This window comes from Mixophyes fleayi, chromosome 3 (genome assembly GCF_038048845.1).
Source record: "Mixophyes fleayi isolate aMixFle1 chromosome 3, aMixFle1.hap1, whole genome shotgun sequence".
In the NCBI taxonomy this organism is placed as follows: domain Eukaryota; kingdom Metazoa; phylum Chordata; class Amphibia; order Anura; family Limnodynastidae; genus Mixophyes; species Mixophyes fleayi.
In genome coordinates this window covers 11,696,002-11,715,524 of record NC_134404.1, presented here as the reverse complement: position 1 = coordinate 11,715,524, position 19,523 = coordinate 11,696,002, and the positions used below count along the sequence as shown (strand labels likewise).

At 38.3% G+C, this 19,523-nt stretch overlaps 15 non-coding genes across 15 annotated transcripts; 6 read left to right on the top strand and 9 right to left on the bottom strand.

The window, feature by feature from the left end:
- Positions 1-2,092: 2,092 nt before the first annotated feature.
- On the top strand, positions 2,093-2,164 carry TRNAA-CGC (transfer RNA alanine (anticodon CGC)). Its single transcript has one exon. It is a non-coding gene; the product is annotated as a tRNA-Ala (tRNA).
- A 2,481-nt stretch (positions 2,165-4,645) lies between these two features.
- TRNAA-CGC (transfer RNA alanine (anticodon CGC)) lies at positions 4,646-4,717 on the top strand. The gene has a single exon. It is a non-coding gene; the product is annotated as a tRNA-Ala (tRNA).
- Positions 4,718-7,171: 2,454 nt separating this feature from the next.
- Positions 7,172-7,243, top strand: TRNAA-CGC (transfer RNA alanine (anticodon CGC)). Its single transcript has one exon. It is a non-coding gene; the product is annotated as a tRNA-Ala (tRNA).
- A 3,312-nt stretch (positions 7,244-10,555) lies between these two features.
- On the bottom strand, positions 10,556-10,629 carry TRNAN-GUU (transfer RNA asparagine (anticodon GUU)). Its single transcript has one exon. It is a non-coding gene; the product is annotated as a tRNA-Asn (tRNA).
- Positions 10,630-10,789: 160 nt separating this feature from the next.
- Positions 10,790-10,861, top strand: TRNAM-CAU (transfer RNA methionine (anticodon CAU)). The gene has a single exon. It is a non-coding gene; the product is annotated as a tRNA-Met (tRNA).
- Positions 10,862-11,654: 793 nt separating this feature from the next.
- TRNAN-GUU (transfer RNA asparagine (anticodon GUU)) lies at positions 11,655-11,728 on the bottom strand. The gene has a single exon. It is a non-coding gene; the product is annotated as a tRNA-Asn (tRNA).
- Positions 11,729-12,753: 1,025 nt separating this feature from the next.
- TRNAN-GUU (transfer RNA asparagine (anticodon GUU)) lies at positions 12,754-12,827 on the bottom strand. Its single transcript has one exon. It is a non-coding gene; the product is annotated as a tRNA-Asn (tRNA).
- Positions 12,828-12,987: 160 nt separating this feature from the next.
- TRNAM-CAU (transfer RNA methionine (anticodon CAU)) lies at positions 12,988-13,059 on the top strand. The gene has a single exon. It is a non-coding gene; the product is annotated as a tRNA-Met (tRNA).
- Positions 13,060-13,852: 793 nt separating this feature from the next.
- On the bottom strand, positions 13,853-13,926 carry TRNAN-GUU (transfer RNA asparagine (anticodon GUU)). Its single transcript has one exon. It is a non-coding gene; the product is annotated as a tRNA-Asn (tRNA).
- Positions 13,927-14,949: 1,023 nt separating this feature from the next.
- TRNAN-GUU (transfer RNA asparagine (anticodon GUU)) lies at positions 14,950-15,023 on the bottom strand. The gene has a single exon. It is a non-coding gene; the product is annotated as a tRNA-Asn (tRNA).
- A 1,024-nt stretch (positions 15,024-16,047) lies between these two features.
- Positions 16,048-16,121, bottom strand: TRNAN-GUU (transfer RNA asparagine (anticodon GUU)). The gene has a single exon. It is a non-coding gene; the product is annotated as a tRNA-Asn (tRNA).
- Positions 16,122-16,281: 160 nt separating this feature from the next.
- TRNAM-CAU (transfer RNA methionine (anticodon CAU)) lies at positions 16,282-16,353 on the top strand. Its single transcript has one exon. It is a non-coding gene; the product is annotated as a tRNA-Met (tRNA).
- Positions 16,354-17,139: 786 nt separating this feature from the next.
- Positions 17,140-17,213, bottom strand: TRNAN-GUU (transfer RNA asparagine (anticodon GUU)). Its single transcript has one exon. It is a non-coding gene; the product is annotated as a tRNA-Asn (tRNA).
- Positions 17,214-18,232: 1,019 nt separating this feature from the next.
- Positions 18,233-18,306, bottom strand: TRNAN-GUU (transfer RNA asparagine (anticodon GUU)). The gene has a single exon. It is a non-coding gene; the product is annotated as a tRNA-Asn (tRNA).
- A 1,027-nt stretch (positions 18,307-19,333) lies between these two features.
- Positions 19,334-19,407, bottom strand: TRNAN-GUU (transfer RNA asparagine (anticodon GUU)). The gene has a single exon. It is a non-coding gene; the product is annotated as a tRNA-Asn (tRNA).
- Between the last annotated feature and the right edge of the window lie 116 nt (positions 19,408-19,523).

Below are 19,523 nucleotides of genomic sequence, written 5' to 3'. Positions count from 1 at the left end.
GCACGAAAGAGCTCTAAGAAAGAATGTTAAATCACAGATGAGATTCTACAATGATTTGGGAGTATTCAACCGTTAGACTCACTAAATAATATGACAATTAAAGGATACAATGCCCAATTGTGCTTCAAGAATGGATAAATAGCATGTTCAACGTTCAGAGCTCAGGTGATTTTCAAAACCCATCGAAAGGAACTCTTCCATATTATTAGCCAAAAAGTTTCCAACATGCACTTTGGATGCTACACACCAGGTTGCAAAAGTCTTCCACATCATTTAATATCTTTTAGAGCTGGATGATTTCCTAGCAGACTACAGGCTATCGGACAGTACTCTGCTGACCATCAACTGTGAAAATTTCCATGCCTTCCATTACAACTGCTAGGGTTTCTGATAAAAAATCCATCGCTGATGAGGAATGCTCACAAACATCCAAAGTTTGAATTGTGTCTCTACTGCCATCCTGATCACCTGCGGAAACCACAGTTTCTCTACTTACCATCAGAGTATAATGGTGCTCATCGTTCCATCCTCTTAGATTTACTTAAGATGACTGGAAAGTAGTGGCACTGGAAAAACATATAAAGATGCAATCAATCGAACACCCTTTATGCAAAATGAATGGGGTAGAGCGCATGCTTCGCATGTATGAGGCCCCGGGTTCAATCCCCGGCATCTCCAGCTTTTATGGTTACTTTCGCAACTGAAAGTTATCCCTCCGGAAGAGCCAAGAAAATCAAACAAACCAACAGATGAATGGGAAAAAACTTGATTGATAAGGATTTTAAAGCAATTATGGAATGGCTCAGTGTTACACTGTAAAGGAAAGACTGACAGAAACAATGGGTCATTTAAAAAAAAAAAGAAACATTAACATGCCTGCATGCCACCCTTTTACTTTTTTGAAAACTTTCATGCTGATGCTTTGTGTTGTCACTTGTGAGATTTAGGTCCACAGTAGCATATTAACACTGGCAAATATAGTAACATCACTTCAATGTCCATGAAAGCACTCTCCTGTAATGGACAAAGCTATAATACAATCCATAGGAGAGGATGTATCTCAGTGGTTGAGCACATTCTGGAGGCCCCTAATTAGAAGCCTGATGACCTGCATTTGGAACAGAGGTGAAGACATGCTGAACATAGATTTTACTAAATCCTTGCACTTTCTATAAAATGGTTAACTATCATCTTCTGAAAGACAACCTACCTTTTTTCCATTATTCCTAGGAGAGGGAAATTAAGAAGTCATAATGATGTCCAGCTTGAGGTGACAAGAATATACTATCTTAAAAAAATAAGGAAATGGTCAGCAAGCTAGTGAACCAATTAATTGTGGAAATCTGTAAAGTATTTTTCCAAAGTCCTCAGGACCTGTATTTCACTAATTCTTCTTGAAGATGTTATGTTTATTGGAAAAGGCAATACACCAGATAAGAGACTGAATAGAGATTTACTGGAAAGGATCATATATAGGCACGAAAGAGCTCTAAGAATGTTAAATCACAGGCAAGATTCTACAATGATTTTGGAGTATTCAACCGTTAGACTCACTAAATAATATGACAATTAAAGGATACAATGCCCAATTGTGCTTCAAGAATGGATAAATAGCATGTTCAACGTTCAGAGCTCAGGTGATTTTCAAAACCCATCGAAAGGAACTCTTCCATATTATTAGCCAAAAAGTTTCCAACATGCACTTTGGATGCTACACACCAGGTTGCAAAAGTCTTCCAGATCATTTAATATCTTTTAGAGCTGGATGATTTCCTAGCAGACTACAGGCTATCGGACAGTACTCTGCTGACCATCAACTGTGAAAATTTCCATGCCTTCCATTACAACTGCTAGGGTTTCTGATAAAAAATCCATTGCTGATGAGGAATGCTCACAAACATCCAAAGTTTGAATTGTGTCTCTACTGTCATCCTGATCACCTGCGGAAACCACAGTTTCTCTACTTACCATCAGAGTATAATGGTGCTCATCGTTCCATCATCTTAGATTTACTTAAGATGACTGGAAAGTAGTGGCACTGGAAAAACATATAAAGATGCAATCACTCGAACACCCTTTATGCAAAACAAATGGGGATGTAGCTCAGTGGTAGAGCGCATGCTTCGCATGTATGAGGCCCCGGGTTCAATCCCCGGCATCTCCAGCTTTTATGGTTACTTTCGCAACTGAAAGTTATCCCTCCGGAGGAGCCAAGAAAATCAAACAAACCAACAGATGAATGGGAAAAAACTTGATTGATAAGGATTTTAAAGCAATTATGGAATGGCTCAATGTTACACTGTAAAGAAAAGACTGACAGAAACAATGGGTCATTTAAAAAAAAAGAAACATTAACATGCCTGCACGCCACCCTTTCACTTTTTTGAAAACTTTCATGCTGATGCTTTGTGTTGTCACTTGTGAGATTTAGGTCCACAGTAGCATATTAACACTGGCAAATATAGTAACATCACTTCAATGTCCATGAAAGCACTCTCCTGTAATGGACAAAGCTATAATACAATCCATAGGAGAGGATGTATCTCAGTGTTTGAGCACATTCTGGAGGCCCCTAATTAGAAGCCTGATGACCTGCATTTAGAACAGAGGTGAAGACATGCTGAACATAGAATTTACTAAATCCTTGCACTTTCTATAAAATGGTTAACTATCATCTTCTGAAAGACAACCTACCTTTTTTCCATTATTCCTAGGAGAGGGAAAATAAGAAGGCATAATGATGTCCAGCTAGAGGTGACAAGAATATACTATCTTAAAAAAACAAGGAAATGGTCAGCAAGCTAGTGAACCAATTAATTGTGGAAATCTGTAAAGTATTTTTCCAAAGTCCTCAGGACCTGTATTTCACTAATTCTTCTTGAAGATGTTATGTTTATTGGAAAAGGCAATACACCAGATAAGAGACTGAATAGGGATTTACTGAAAAGTATCATATATAGGCACGAAAGAGCTCTAAGAATGTTAAATCACAGGCGAGATTCTACAATGATTTGGGAGTATTCAACCGTTAGACTCACTAAATAATATGACAATTAAAGGATACAATGCCCAATTGTGCTTCAAGAATGGATAAATAGCATGTTCAATGTTCAGAGCTCAGGTGATTTTCAAAACCAATCGAAAGGAACTCTTCCATATTATTAGCCAAAAAGTTTCCAACATGCACTTTGGATGCTACACACCAGGTTGCAAAAGTCTTCCAGATCATTTAATATCTTTTAGAGCTGGATGATTTCCTAGCAGACTACAGGCTATCGGACAGTACTCTGCTGACCATCAACTGTGAAAATTTCCATGCCTTCCATTACAACTGCTAGGGTTTCTGATAAAAAATCCATCGCTGATGAGGAATGCTCACAAACATCCAAAGTTTGAATTGTGTCTCTACTGCCATCCTGATCACCTGCGGAAACAACAGTTTCTCTACTTTCATGCTGATTATCATGCTGATGCTTTGTGTTGTCACTTGTGAGATTTAGGTCCACAGTAGCATATTAACACTGGCAAATATAGTAACATCACTTCAATGTCCATGAAAGCACTCTCCTGTAATGGACAAAGCTATAATACAATCCATAGGAGAGGATGTATCTCAGTGTTTGAGCACATTCTGGAGGCCCCTAATTAGAAGCCTGATGACCTGCATTTGGAACAGAGGTGAAGACATGCTGAACATAGAATTTACTAAATCCTTGCACTTTCTATAAAATGGTTAACTATCATCTTCTGAAAGACAACCTACCTTTTTTCCATTATTCCTAGGAGAGTGAAAATAAGAAGGCATAATGATGTCCAGCTAGAGGTGACAAGAATATACTATCTTAAAAAAACAAGGAAATGGTCAGCAAGCTAGTGAACCAATTAATTGTGGAAATCTGTAAAGTATTTTTCCAAAGTCCTCAGGACCTGTATTTCACTAATTCTTCTTGAAGATATTATGTTTATTGGAAAAGGCAATACACCAGATAAGAGACTGAATAGGGATTTACTGAAAAGTATCATATATAGGCACGAAAGAGCTCTAAGAATGTTAAATCACAGGCGAGATTCTACAATGATTTGGGAGTATTCAACCGTTAGACTCACTAAATAATATGACAATTAAAGGATACAATGCCCAATTGTGCTTCAAGAATGGATAAATAGCATGTTCAATGTTCAGAGCTCAGGTCATTTTCAAAACCCATCGAAAGGAACTCTTCCATATTATTAGCCAAAAAGTTTCCAAAATGCACTTTGGATGCTACACACCAGGTTGCAAAAGTCTTCCAGATCATTTAATATCTTTTACAGCTGGATGATTTCCTAGCAGACTACAGGCTATCGGACAGTACTCTGCTCACCATCAACTGTGTAAATTTCCATGCCTTCCATTACAACTGCTAGGGTTTCTGATAAAAAATCCATCGCTGATGAGGAATGCTCACAAACATCCAAAGTTTGAATTGTGTCTCTACTGCCATCCTGATCACCTGCGGAAACCACAGTTTCTCTACTTACCATCAGAGTATAATGGTGCTCATCGTTCCATCCTCTTAGATTTACTTAAGATGACTGGAAAGTAGTGGCACTGGAAAAACATATAAAGATGCAATCACTCGAACACCCTTTATGCAAAATGAATGGGGATGAAGCTCAGTGGTAGAGCGCATGCTTCGCATGTATGAGGCCCCGGGTTCAATCCCCGGCATCTCCAGCTTTTATGGTTACTTTCGCAACTGAAAGTTATCTCTCCGGAAGAGCCAAGAAAATCAAACAAACCAACAGATGAATGGGAAAAAACTTGATTGATAAGGATTTTAAAGCAATTATGGAAAGACTGACAGAAACAATGGGTCATTTAAAAAAAAAGAAACATTAACATGCCTGCATGCCACCCTTTCACTTTTTTAAAAACTTTCATGCTGATGCTTTGTGTTGTCACTTGTGAGATTTAGGTCCACAGTAGCATATTAACACTGGCGAATATAGTAACATCACTTCAATGTCCATGAAAGCACTCTCCTGTAATGGACAAAGCTATAATACAATCCATAGGAGAGGATGTATCTCAGTGTTTGAGCACATTCTGGAGGCCCCTAATTAGAAGCCTGATGACCTGCATTTGGAACAGAGGTGAAGACATGCTGAACATAGAATTTACTAAATCCTTGCACTTTCTATAAAATGGTTAACTATCATCTTCTGAAAGACAACCTACTTTTTTCCATTATTCCTAGGAGAGGGAAAATAAGAAGGCATAATGATGTCCAGCTAGAGGTTACAAGAATATACTATCTTAAAAAAACAAGGAAATGGTCAGCAAGCTAGTGAACCAATTAATTGTGGAAATCTGTAAAGTATTTTTCCAAAGTCCTCAGGACCTGTATTTCACTAATTCTTCTTGAAGATGTTATGTTTATTGGAAAAGGCAATACACCAGATAAGAGACTGAATAGGGATTTACTGAAAAGTATCATATATAGGCACGAAAGAGCTCTAAGAATGTTAAATCACAGGCGAGATTCTACAATGATTTGGGAGTATTCAACCGTTAGACTCACTAAATAATATGACAATTAAAGGATACAATGCCCAATTGTGCTTCAAGAATGGATAAATAGCATGTTCAATGTTCAGAGCTCAGGTGATTTTCAAAACCCATCGAAAGGAACTCTTCCATATTATTAGCCAAAAAGTTTCCAACATGCACTTTGGATGCTACACACCAGGTTGCAAAAGTCTTCCAGATCATTTAATATCTTTTAGAGCTGGATGATTTCCTAGCAGACTACAGGCTATCGGACAGTACTCTGCTGACCATCAACTGTGAAAATTTCCATGCCTTCCATTACAACTGCTAGGGTTTCTGATAAAAAATCCATCGCTGATGAGGAATGCTCACAAACATCCAAAGTTTGAATTGTGTCTCTACTGTCATCCTGATCACCTGCGGAAACCACAGTTTCTCTACTTTCATTATGATTATCATGCTTATGCTTTGTGTTGTCACTTGTGAGATTTAGTTCCACAGTAGCATATTAAAACTGGCAAATATAGTAACATCACTTCAATGTCCATGAAAGCACTCTCCTGTAATGGACAAAGCTATAATACAATCCATAGGAGAGGATGTATCTCAGTGTTTGAGCGCATTCTGGAGGCCCCTAATTAGAAGCCTGATGACCTGCATTTGGAACAGAGGTGAAGACATGCTGAACATAGAATTTACTAAATCCTTGCACTTTCTATAAAATGGTTAACTATCATCTTCTGAAAGACAACCTACCTTTTTTCCATTATTCCTAGGAGAGGGAAAATAAGAAGGCATAATGATGTCCAGCTAGAGGTGACAAAAATATACTATCTTAAAAAAACAAGGAAATGGTCAGCAAGCTAGTGAACCAATTAATTGTGGAAATCTGTAAAGTATTTTTCCAAAGTCCTCAGGACCTGTATTTCACTAATTCTTCTTGAAGATGTTATGTTTATTGGAAAAGGCAATACACCAGATAAGAGACTGAATAGGGATTTACTGAAAAGTATCATATATAGGCACGAAAGAGCTCTAAGAATGTTAAATCACAGGCGAGATTCTACAATGATTTGGGAGTATTCAACCGTTAGACTCACTAAATAATATGACAATTAAAGGATACAATGCCCAATTGTGCTTCAAGAATGGATAAATAGCATGTTCAATGTTCAGAGCTCAGGTCATTTTCAAAACCCATCGAAAGGAACTCTTCCATATTATTAGCCAAAAAGTTTCCAAAATGCACTTTGGATGCTACACACCAGGTTGCAAAAGTCTTCCAGATCATTTAATATCTTTTACAGCTGGATGATTTCCTAGCAGACTACAGGCTATCGGACAGTACTCTGCTCACCATCAACTGTGTAAATTTCCATGCCTTCCATTACAACTGCTAGGGTTTCTGATAAAAAATCCATCGCTGATGAGGAATGCTCACAAACATCCAAAGTTTGAATTGTGTCTCTACTGCCATCCTGATCACCTGCGGAAACCACAGTTTCTCTACTTACCATCAGAGTATAATGGTGCTCATCGTTCCATCCTCTTAGATTTACTTAAGATGACTGGAAAGTAGTGGCACTGGAAAAACATATAAAGATGCAATCACTCGAACACCCTTTATGCAAAATGAATGGGGATGTAGCTCAGTGGTAGAGCGCATGCTTCGCATGTATGAGGCCCCGGGTTCAATCCCCGGCATCTCCAGCTTTTATGGTTACTTTCGCAACTGAAAGTTATCTCTCCGGAAGAGCCAAGAAAATCAAACAAACCAACAGATGAATGGGAAAAAACTTGATTGATAAGGATTTTAAAGCAATTATGGAATGGCTCAGTGTTACACTGTAAAGGAAAGACTGACAGAAACAATGGGTCATTTAAAAAAAAAGAAACATTAACATGCCTGTATGCCACCCTTTCACTTTTTTGAAAACTTTCATGCTGATGCTTTGTGTTGTCACTTGTGAGATTTAGGTCCACAGTAGCATATTAACACTGGCAATATAGTAACATCACTTCAATGTCCATGAAAGCACTCTCCTGTAATGGACAAAGCTATAATACAATCCATAGGAGAGGATGTATCTCAGTGTTTGAGCACATTCTGGAGGCCCCTAATTAGAAGCCTGATGACCTGCATTTGGAACAGAGGTGAAGACATGCTGAACATAGAATTTACTAAATCCTTGCACTTTCTATAAAATGGTTAACTATCATCTTCTGAAAGACAACCTACCTTTTTTCCATTATTCCTAGGAGAGGGAAAATAAGAAGGCATAATGATGTCCAACTAGAGGTGACAAGAATATACTATCTTAAAAAAACAAGGAAATGGTCAGCAAGCTAGTGAACCAATTAATTGTGGAAATCTGTAAAGTATTTTTCCAAAGTCCTCAGGACCTGTATTTCACTAATTCTTCTTGAAGATGTTATGTTTATTGGAAAAGGCAATACACCAGATAAGAGACTGAATAGGGATTTACTGAAACGTATCATATATAGGCAGGAAAGAGCTCTAAGAATGTTAAATCACAGGCGAGATTCTACAATGATTTGGGAGTATTCAACCGTTAGACTCACTAAATAATATGACAATTAAAGGATACAATGCCCAATTGTGCTTCAAGAATTGATAAATAGCATGTTCAATGTTCAGAGCTCAGGTGATTTTCAAAACCCATCGAAAGGAACTCTTCCATATTATTAGCCAAAAAGTTTCCAACATGCACTTTGGATGCTACACACCAGGTTGCAAAAGTCTTCCAGATCATTTAATATCTTTTAGAGCTGGATGATTTCCTAGCAGACTACAGGCTATCGGACAGTACTCTGCTGACCATCAACTGTGAAAATTTCCATGCCTTCCATTACAACTGCTAGGGTTTCTGATAAAAAATCCATCGCTGATGAGGGATGCTCACAAACATCCAAAGTTTGAATTGTGGCTCTACTGTCATCCTGATCACCTGCGGAAACCACAGTTTCTCTACTTTCATTCTGATTATCATGCTTATGCTTTGTGTTGTCACTTGTGAGATTTAGGTCCACAGAAGAATACTAAAACTGGCAAATATAGTAACATCACTTCAATGTCCATGAAAGCACTCTCCTGTAATGGACAAAGCTATAATACAATCCATAGGAGAGGATGTATCTCAGTGTTTGAGCGCATTCTGGAGGCCCCTAATTAGAAGCCTGATGACCTGCATTTGGAACAGAGGTGAAGACATGCTGAACATAGAATTTACTAAATCCTTGCACTTTCTATAAAATGGTTAACTATCATCTTCTGAAAGACAACCTACCTTTTTTCCATTATTCCTAGGAGAGGGAAAATAAGAAGGCATAATGATGTCCAGCTAGAGGTGACAAGAATATACTATCTTAAAAAAACAAGGAAATGGTCAGCAAGCTAGTGAACCAATTAATTGTGGAAATCTGTAAAGTATTTTTCCAAAGTCCTCAGGACCTGTATTTCACTAATTCTTCTTGAAGATGTTATGTTTATTGGAAAAGGCAATACACCAGATAAGAGACTGAATAGGGATTTACTGAAAAGTATCATATATAGGCACGAAAGAGCTCTAAGAATGTTAAATCACAGGCGAGATTCTACAATGATTTGGGAGTATTCAACCGTTAGACTCACTAAATAATATGACAATTAAAGGATACAATGCCCAATTGTGCTTCAAGAATGGATAAATAGCATGTTCAATGTTCAGAGCTCAGGTGATTTTCAAAACCCATCGAAAGGAACTCTTCCATATTATTAGCCAAAAAGTTTCCAAAATGCACTTTGGATGCTACACACCAGGTTGCAAAAGTCTTCCAGATCATTTAATATCTTTTAGAGCTGGATGATTTCCTAGCAGACTACAGGCTATCGGACAGTACTCTGCTCACCATCAACTGTGTAAATTTCCATGCCTTCCATTACAACTGCTAGGGTTTCTGATAAAAAATCCATCGCTGATGAGGAATGCTCACAAACATCCAAAGTTTGAATTGTGTCTCTACTGCCATCCTGATCACTGAAATGCATTATTCCGGACAAATTTCATGACATTTCATTACTGTTCTTTATCTGCCAACCAACAAAAATAAATATTGGTTCTTTCCTGGGTTGCCTCAAAGCTTCAGGAGTCAACAAACATTGCATGACTAGCAGAGTGGCGCAGCGGAAGCGTGCTGGGCCCTTAACCCAGAGGTCGATGGATTGAAACCATCCTTTGCTCTTTCTTCATTATCTAAGGCAATCCTAAATTGGTAAACTTGTGGTAGAAACTTTGTTTCTTTTCTGTTTAGTTAAAGAAAAACGTCAATTACAATCTCAGCTCATTTTAACAGAATGCTGCTGCCAGTCTTTATGTCAAAATCAACATACTTTCTTTTCTTTACCCTAACAGTGCTCTGGTTACATAGGTAAAAATCGACCTTGCCCATAGCAAAACAATGCAGGTTTCCAAAATGATAAATCTAGTTCACATATTCATGGTGAAATGGGACAATGATGGAGTCCAAAAAATTTTCACACTTAAAAAAAAAAAAAAAGCGGAGGGACACTTGGATAGCTGAAATGGTGTAGAGCAGTTTATTTTTCTTCCTGTGAACTTGTTTTTTCTAGAAAGACACTATACTCAGGAAACATTTAGCTGCCATTGCATATGGAATTGGTTTTTGGCAACAATACAAGAATAAATGCTTGTGCACAGGCTTTATTCATGGACTTGGCTTCGTAGGACACTTTTTAGAAAGTCCGTTTTGGTAGCGTAACTACAAGGTAGGAACAGGGAGAGCAATTTTAATACTAATTTGGTTTCCACAGTCTGTCCAATATATTTACCTCTGCAACCAGTTGCTAAATTGGATTTCCAAAGTATGAAGTTGAGTAAAACTGTCTAGAACAAACTAAACTCACCATTGATAGGCATGAAGGTAATTGGATCAGAGGCACCCCACACCTCAAGAGGATGGATTAGATGATGTCTAAAAATTGATATGAAAACCAGTCATCTACGTCCCTGGGTGGGCTTGAACCACCAACCTTTCGGTTAACAGCCGAACACGCTAACCAATTGCGCCACAGAGACAACTTGCAGCGTGTGTTCATGACATGGGCTGAAATGCATTATTCCGGACAAATTTCATGACATTTCATTACTGTTCTTTATCTGCCAACCAACAAAAATAAATATTGGTTCTTTCCTGGGTTGCCTCAAACCTTCAGGAGTCAACAAACATTGCATGACTAGCAGAGTGGCGCAGCGGAAGCGTGCTGGGCCCATAACCCAGAGGTCGATGGATCGAAACCATCCTCTGCTACTTGCTCTTTCTTCATTATCTAAGGCAATCCTAAATTGGTAAACTTGTGGTAGAAACTTTGTTTCTTTTCTGTTTAGTTAAAGAAAAAAGTCAATTACAATCTCAGCTCATTTTAACAGAATGCTGCTGCCAGTCTTTATGTCAAAATCAACATACTTTCTTTTCTTTACCCTAACAGTGCTCTGGTTACATAGGTAAAAATCGACCTTGCCCATAGCAAAACAATGCAGGTTTCCAAAATGATAAATCTAGTTCACATATTCATGGTGAAATGGGACAATGATGGAGTCCAAAAATTTTTTCACACTTAAAAAAAAAAAAAAAAAAAACGGAGGGACACTTGGATAGCTGAAATGGTGTAGAGCAGTTTATTTTTCTTCCTGTGAACTTGTTTTTTCTAGGGAGACACTATACTCAGGAAACATTTAGCTGCCATGGCATATGGAATTGGTTTTTGGCAACAATACAAGAATAAATGCTTGTGCACAGGCTTTATTCATGGACTTGGCTTCGTAGGACACTTTTTAGAAAGTCCGTTTTGGTAGCGTAACTACAAGGTAGGAACAGGGAGAGCAATTTTAATACTAATTTGGTTTCCACAGTCTGTCCAATATATTTACCTCTGCAACCAGTTGCTAAATTGGATTTCCAAAGTATGAAGTTGAGTAAAACTGTCTAGAACAAACTAAACTCACCATTGATAGGCATGAAGGTAATTGGATCAGAGGCACCCCACACCTCAAGACGATGGATTAGATGATGTCTAAAAATTGATATGAAAACCAGTCATCTACGTCCCTGGGTGGGCTTGAACCACCAACCTTTCGGTTAACAGCCGAACACGCTAACCAATTGCACCACAGAGACAACTTGCAGTGTGTGTTCATGACATGGGCTGAAATGCATTATTCCGGACAAATTTCATGACATTTCATTACTGTTCTTTATCTGCCAACCAACAAAAATAAATATTGGTTCTTTCCTGGGTTGCCTCAAACCTTCAGGAGTCAACAAACATTGCATGACTAGCAGAGTGGTGCAGCGGAAGCGTGCTGGGCCCATAATCCAGAGGTCGATGGATTGAAACCATCCTCTGCTACTTGCTCTTTCTTCATTATCTAAGGCAATCCTAAATTGGTAAAATTGTGGTAGAAACTTTGTTTCTTTTCTGTTTAGTTAAAGAAAAAAGTCAATTACAATCTCAGCTCATTTTAACAGAATGCTGCTGCCAGTCTTTATGTCAAAATCAACATACTTTCTTTTCTTTACCCTAACAGTGCTCTGGTTACATAGGTAAAAATCGACCTTGCCCATAGCAAAACAATGCAGGTTTCCAAAATGATAAATCTAGTTCACATATTCATGGTGAAATGGGACAATGATGGAGTCCAAATAATTTTCACACTTAAAAAAAAAAAAAAAAAAAAGCGGAGGGACACTTGGATAGCTGAAATGGTGTAGAGCAGTTTATTTTTCTTCCTGTGAACTTGTTTTTTCTAGGGAGACACTATACTCAGGAAACATTTAGCTGCCATTGCATATGGAATTGGTTTTTGGCAACAATACAAGAATAAATGCTTGTGCACAGGCTTTATTCATGGACTTGGCTTCGTAGGACACTTTTTAGAAAGTCCGTTTTGGTAGCGTAACTACAAGGTAGGAACAGGGAGAGCAATTTTAATACTAATTTGGTTTCCACAGTCTGTCCAATATATTTACCTCTGCAACCAGTTGCTAAATTGGATTTCCAAAGTATGAAGTTGAGTAAAACTGTCTAGAACAAACTAAACTCACCATTGATAGGCATGAAGGTAATTGGATCAGAATCACCCCACACCTCAAGACGATGGATTAGATGATGTCTAAAAATTGATATGAAAACCAGTCATCTACGTCCCTGGGTGGGCTTGAACCACCAACCTTTCGGTTAACAGCCGAACACGCTAACCAATTGCACCACAGAGACAACTTGCAGTGTGTGTTCATGACATGGGCTGAAATGCATTATTCCGGACAAATTTCATGACATTTCATTACTGTTCTTTATCTGCCAACCAACAAAAATAAATATTGGTTCTTTCCTGGGTTGCCTCAAACCTTCAGGAGTCAACAAACATTGCATGACTAGCAGAGTGGCGCAGCGGAAGCGTGCTGGGCCCATAACCCAGAGGTCGATGGATCGAAACCATCCTCTGCTACTTGCTCTTTCTTCATTATCTAAGGCAATCCTAAATTGGTAAACTTGTGGTAGAAACTTTGTTTCTTTTCTGTTTAGTTAAAGAAAAAAGTCAATTACAATCTCAGCTCATTTTAACAGAATGCTGCTGCCAGTCTTTATGTCAAAATCAACATACTTTCTTTTCTTTACCCTAACAGTGCTCTGGTTACATAGGTAAAAATCGACCTTGCCCATAGCAAAACAATGCAGGTTTCCAAAATGATAAATCTAGTTCACATATTCATGGTGAAATGGGATAATGATGGAGTCCAAAAAATTTTCACACTTAAAAAAAAAAAAAAAAAAAAGCGGAGGGACACTTGGATAGCTGAAATGGTGTAGAGCAGTTTATTTTTCTTCCTGTGAACTTGTTTTTTCTAGGGAGACACTATACTCAGGAAACATTTAGCTGCCATTGCATATGGAATTGGTTTTTGGCAACAATACAAGAATAAATGCTTGTGCACAGGCTTTATTCATGGACTTGGCTTCGTAGGACACTTTTTAGAAAGTCCGTTTTGGTAGCGTAACTACAAGGTAGGAACAGGGAGAGCAATTTTAATACTAATTTGGTTTCCACAGTCTGTCCAATATATTTACCTCTGCAACTAGTTGCTAAATTGGATTTCCAAAGTATGAAGTTGAGTAAAACTGTCTAGAACAAACTAAACTCACCATTGATAGGCATGAAGGTAATTGGATCAGAGGCACCCCACACCTCAAGACGATAAATTAGATGATGTCTAAAAATTGATATGAAAACCAGTCATCTACGTCCCTGGGTGGGCTTGAACCACCAACCTTTCGGTTAACAGCCGAACATGCTAACCAATTGCACCACAGAGACAACTTGCAGTGTGTGTTCATGACATGGGCTGAAATGCATTATTCCGGACAAATTTCATGACATTTCATTACTGTTCTTTATCTGCCAACCAACAAAAATAAATATTGGTTCTTTCCTGGGTTGCCTCAAACGTTCAGGAGTCAACAAACATTGCATGACTAGCAGAGTGGCGCAGCGGAAGCGTGCTGGGCCCATAACCCAGAGGTCGATGGATCAAAACCATCCTCTGCTACTTGCTCTTTCTTCATTATCTAAGGTAATCCTAAATTGGTAAACTTGTGGTAGAAACTTTGTTTCTTTTCTGTTTAGTTAAAGAAAAAAGTCAATTACAATCTCAGCTCATTTTAACAGAATGCTGCTGCCAGTCTTTATTTTAAAATCAACATACTTTCTTTTCTTTACCCTAACAGTGCTCTGGTTACATAGGTAAAAATCGACCTTGCCCATAGCAAAACAATGCAGGTTTCCAAAATGATAAATCTAGTTCACATATTCATGGTGAAATGGGACAATGATGGAGTCCAAAAAATTTTCACACTTAAAAAAAAAAAAAAAAAAGAGGAGGGACACTTGGATAGCTGAAATGGTGTAGAGCAGTTTCTTTTTCTTCCTGTGAACTTGTTTTTTCTAGGGAGACACTATACTCAGGAAACATTTAGCTGCCATTGCATATGGAATTGGTTTTTGGCAACAATACAAGAATAAATGCTTGTGCACAGGCTTTATTCATGGACTTGGCTTCGTAGGACACTTTTTAGAAAGTCCGTTTTGCTAGCGTAACTACAAGGTAGGAACAGGGAGAGCAATTTTAATACTAATTTGGTTTCCACAGTCTGTCCAATATATTTACCTCTGCAACCAGTTGCTAAATTGGATTTCCAAAGTATGAAGTTGAGTAAAACTGTCTAGAACAAACTAAACTCACCATTGATAGGCATGAAGGTAATTGGATCAGAGGCACCCCACACCTCAAGAGGATGGATTAGATGATGTCTAAAAATTGATATGAAAACCAGTCATCTACGTCCCTGGGTGGGCTTGAACCACCAACCTTTTGGTTAACAGCCGAACACGCTAACCAATTGCGCCACAGAGACAACTTGCAGCGTGTGTTCATGACATGGGCTGAAATGCATTATTCCGGACAAATTTCATGACATTTCATTACTGTTCTTTATCTGCCAACCAACAAAAATAAATATTGGTTCTTTCCTGGGTTGCCTCAAACCTTCAGGAGTCAACAAACATTGCATGACTAGCAGAGTGGCGCAGCGGAAGCGTGCTGGGCCCATAACCCAGAGGTCGATGGATCAAAACCATCCTCTGCTACTTGCTCTTTCTTCATTATCTAAGGTAATCCTAAATTGGTAAACTTGTGGTAGAAACTTTGTTTCTTTTCTGTTTAGTTAAAGAAAAAAGTCAATTACAATCTCAGCTCATTTTAACAGAATGCTGCTGCCAGTCTTTATGTCAAAATCAACATAATTTCTTTTCTTTACCCTAACAGTGCTCTGGTTACATAGGTAAAAATCGACCTTGCCCATAGCAAAACAATGCAGGTTTCCAAAATGATAAATCTAGTTCACATATTCATGGTGAAATGGGACAATGATGGAGTCCAAAAAATTTTCACACTTAAAAAAAAAAAAAAAAAAAGAGGAGGGACACTTGGATAGCTGAAATGGTGTAGAGCAGTTTCTTTTTCTTCCTGTGAACTTGTTTTTTCTAGGGAGACACTATACTCAGGAAACATTTAGCTGCCATTGCATATGGAATTGGTTTTTGGCAACAATACAAGAATAAATGCTTGTGCACAGGCTTTATTCATGGACTTGGCTTCGTAGGACCCTTTTTAGAAAGTCCGTTTTGGTAGCGTAACTACAAGGTAGGAACAGGGAGAGCAATTTTAATACTAATTTGGTTTCCACAGTCTGTTCAATATATTTACCTCTGCAACCAGTTGCTAAATTGGATTTCCAAAGTATGAAGTTGAGTAAAACTGTCTAGAACAAACTAAACTCACCATTGATAGGCATGAAGGTAATTGGATCAGAGGCACCCCACACCTCAAGAGGATGGATTAGATGATGTCTAAAAATTGATATGAAAACCAGTCATCTACGTCCCTGGGTGGGCTTGAACCACCAACCTTTCTGTTAACAGCCGAACACGCTAACCAATTGCGCCACAGAGACAACTTGCAGCGTGTGTTCATGACATGGGCTGAAATGCATTATTCCGGACAAATTTCATGACATTTCATTACTGTTCTTTATCTGCCAACCAACAAAAATAAATATTGGTTTTTTCCTGGGTTGCCTCAAACCTTCAGGAGTCAACAAACATTGCATGACTAGCAGAGTGGCGCAGCGGAAGCGTGCTGGGCCCATAACCCAGAGGTCGATGGATCGAAACCATCCTCTGCTACTTGCTCTTTCTTCATTATCTAAGGCAATCCTAAATTGGTAAACTTGTGGTAGAAACTTTGTTTCTTTTCTGTTTAGTTAAAGAAAAAAGTCAATTACAATCTCAGCTCATTTTAACAGAATGCTGCTGCCAGTCTTTATGTCAAAATCAACATACTTTCTTTTCTTTACCCTAACAGTGCTCTGGTTACATAGGTAAAAATCGACCTTGCCCATAGCAAAACAATGCAGGTTTCCAAAATGATAAATCTAGTTCACATATTCATGGTGAAATGGGACAATGATGGAGTCCAAAAAATTTTCACACTTAAAAAAAAAAAAAGCGGAGGGACACTTGGATAGCTGAAATGGTGTAGAGCAGTTTATTTTTCTTCCTGTGAACGTGTTTTTTCTAGGGAGACACTATACTCAGGAAACATTTAGCTGCCATTGCATATGGAATTGTTTTTTGGCAACAATACAAGAATAAATGCTTGTGCACAGGCTTTATTCATGGACTTGGCTTCGTAGGACACTTTTTAGAAAGTCCGTTTTGGTAGCGTAACTACAAGGTAGGAACAGGGAGAGCAATTTTAATACTAATTTGGTTTCCACAGTCTGTTCAATATATTTACCTCTGCAACCAGTTGCTAAATTGGATTTCCAAAGTATGAAGTTGAGTAAAACTGTCTAGAACAAACTAAACTCACCATTGATAGGCATGAAGGTAATTGGATCAGAGGCACCCCATACCTCAAGAGGATGGATTAGATGATGTCTAAAAATTGATATGAAAACCAGTCATCTACGTCCCTGGGTGGGCTTGAACCACCAACCTTTCGGTTAACAGCCGAACACGCTAACCAATTGCGCCACAGAGACAACTTGCAGCGTGTGTTCATGACATGGGCTGAAATGCATTATTCCGGACAAATTTCATGACATTTCATTACTGTTCTTTATCTGCCAACCAACAAAAATAAATATTGGTTCTTTCCTGGGTTGCCTCAAACCTTCAGGAGTCAACAAACATTGCATGACTAGCAGAGTGGCGCAGCGGAAGCGTGCTGGGCCCATAACCCAGAGGTCGATGGATTGAAACCATCCTCTGCTACTTGCTCTTTCTTCATTATCTAAGGCAATCCTAAATTGGTAAACTTGTGGTAGAAACTTTGTTTCTTTTCTGTTTAGTTAAAGAAAAAAGTCTATTACAATCTCAGCTCATTTTAACAGAATGCTGCTGCCAGTCTTTATGTCAAAATCAACATACTTTCTTTTCTTTACCCTAACAGTGCTCTGGTTACATAGCTAAAAATCGACCTTGCCCATAGCAAAACAATGCAGGTTTCCAAAATGATAAATCTAGTTCACATATTCATGGTGAAATGGGACAATGATGGAGTCCAAAAAATTTTCACACTTAAAAAAAAAAAAAAGCGGAGGGACACTTGGATAGCTGAAATGGTGTAGAGCAGTTTATTTTTCTTCCTGTGAACTTGTTTTTTCTAGGGAGACACTATACTCAGGAAACATTTAGCTGCCATTGCATATGGAATTGGTTTTTGGCAACAATACAAGAATAAATGCTTGTGCACAGGCTTTATTCATGGACTTGGCTTCGTAGGACACTTTTTAGAAAGTCCGTTTTGGTAGCGTAACTACAAGGTAGGAACAGGGAGAGCAATTTTAATACTAATTTGGTTTCCACAGTCTGTTCAATATATTTACCTCTGCAACCAGTTGCTAAATTGGATTTCCAAAGTATGAAGTTGAGTAAAACTGTCTAGAACAAACTAAACTCACCATTGATAGGCATGAAGGTAATTGGATCAGAGGCACCCCACACCTCAAGAGGATGGATTAGATGATGTCTAAAAATTGATATGAAAACCAGTCATCTACGTCCCTGGGTGGGCTTGAACCACCAACCTTTCGGTTAACAGCCGAACACGCTAACCAATTGCTCCACAGAGACAACTTGCAGCGTGTGTTCATGACATGGGCTGAAATGCATTATTCCGGACAAATTTCATGACATTTCATTACTGTTCTTTATCTGCCAATCAACAAAAATAAATATTGGTTCTTTCCTGGGTTGCCTCAAACCTTCAGGAGTCAATAAACATTGCATGACTAGCAGAGTGGCGCAGCGGAAGCGTGCTGGGCCCATAACCCAGAGGTCGATGGATCTAAATCATCCTCTGCTACTTGCTCTTTCTTCATTATCTAAGGCAATCCTAAATTGGTAAACTTGTGGTAGAAACTTTGTTTCTTTTCTGTTTAGTTAAAGAAAAAAGTCTATTACAATCTCAGCTCATTTTAACAGAATGCTGCTGCCAGTCTTTATGTCAAAATCAACATACTTTCTTTTCTTTACCCTAACAGTGCTCTGGTTACATTGGTAAAAATCGACCTTGCCCATAGCAAAACAATGCAGGTTTCCAAAATGATAAATCTAGTTCACATATTCATGGTGAAATGGGACAATGATGGAGTCCAAAAAATTTTCACACTTAAAAAAAAAAAAAAAAAAAAAAGCGGAGGGACACTTGGATAGCTGAAATGGTGTAGAGCAGTTTATTTTTCTTCCTGTGAACTTGTTTTTTCTAGGGAGACACTATACTCAGGAAACATTTAGCTGCCATTGCATATGGAATTGGTTTTTGGCAACAATACAAGAATAAATGCTTGTGCACAGGCTTTATTCATGGACTTGGCTTCGTAGGACACTTTTTAGAAAGTCCGTTTTGGTAGCGTAACTACAAGGTAGGAACAGGGAGAGCAATTTTAATACTAATTTGGTTTCCACAGTCTGTTCAATATATTTACCTCTGCAACCAGTTGCTAAATTGGATTTCCAAAGTATGAAGTTGAGTAAAACTGTCTAGAACAAACTAAACTCACCATTGATAGGCATGAAGGTAATTGGATCAGAGGCACCCCACACCTCAAGAGGATGGATTAGATGATGTCTAAAAATTGATATGAAAACCAGTCATCTACATCCCTGGGTGGGCTTGAACCACCAACCTTTCGGTTAACAGCCGAACACGCTAACCAATTGCCCCACAGAGACAACTTGCAGCGTGTGTTCATGACATGGGATGAAATGCATTATTCCGGACAAATTTCATGACATTTCATTACTGTTCTTTATCTGCCAACCAACAAAAATAAATATTGGTTCTTTCC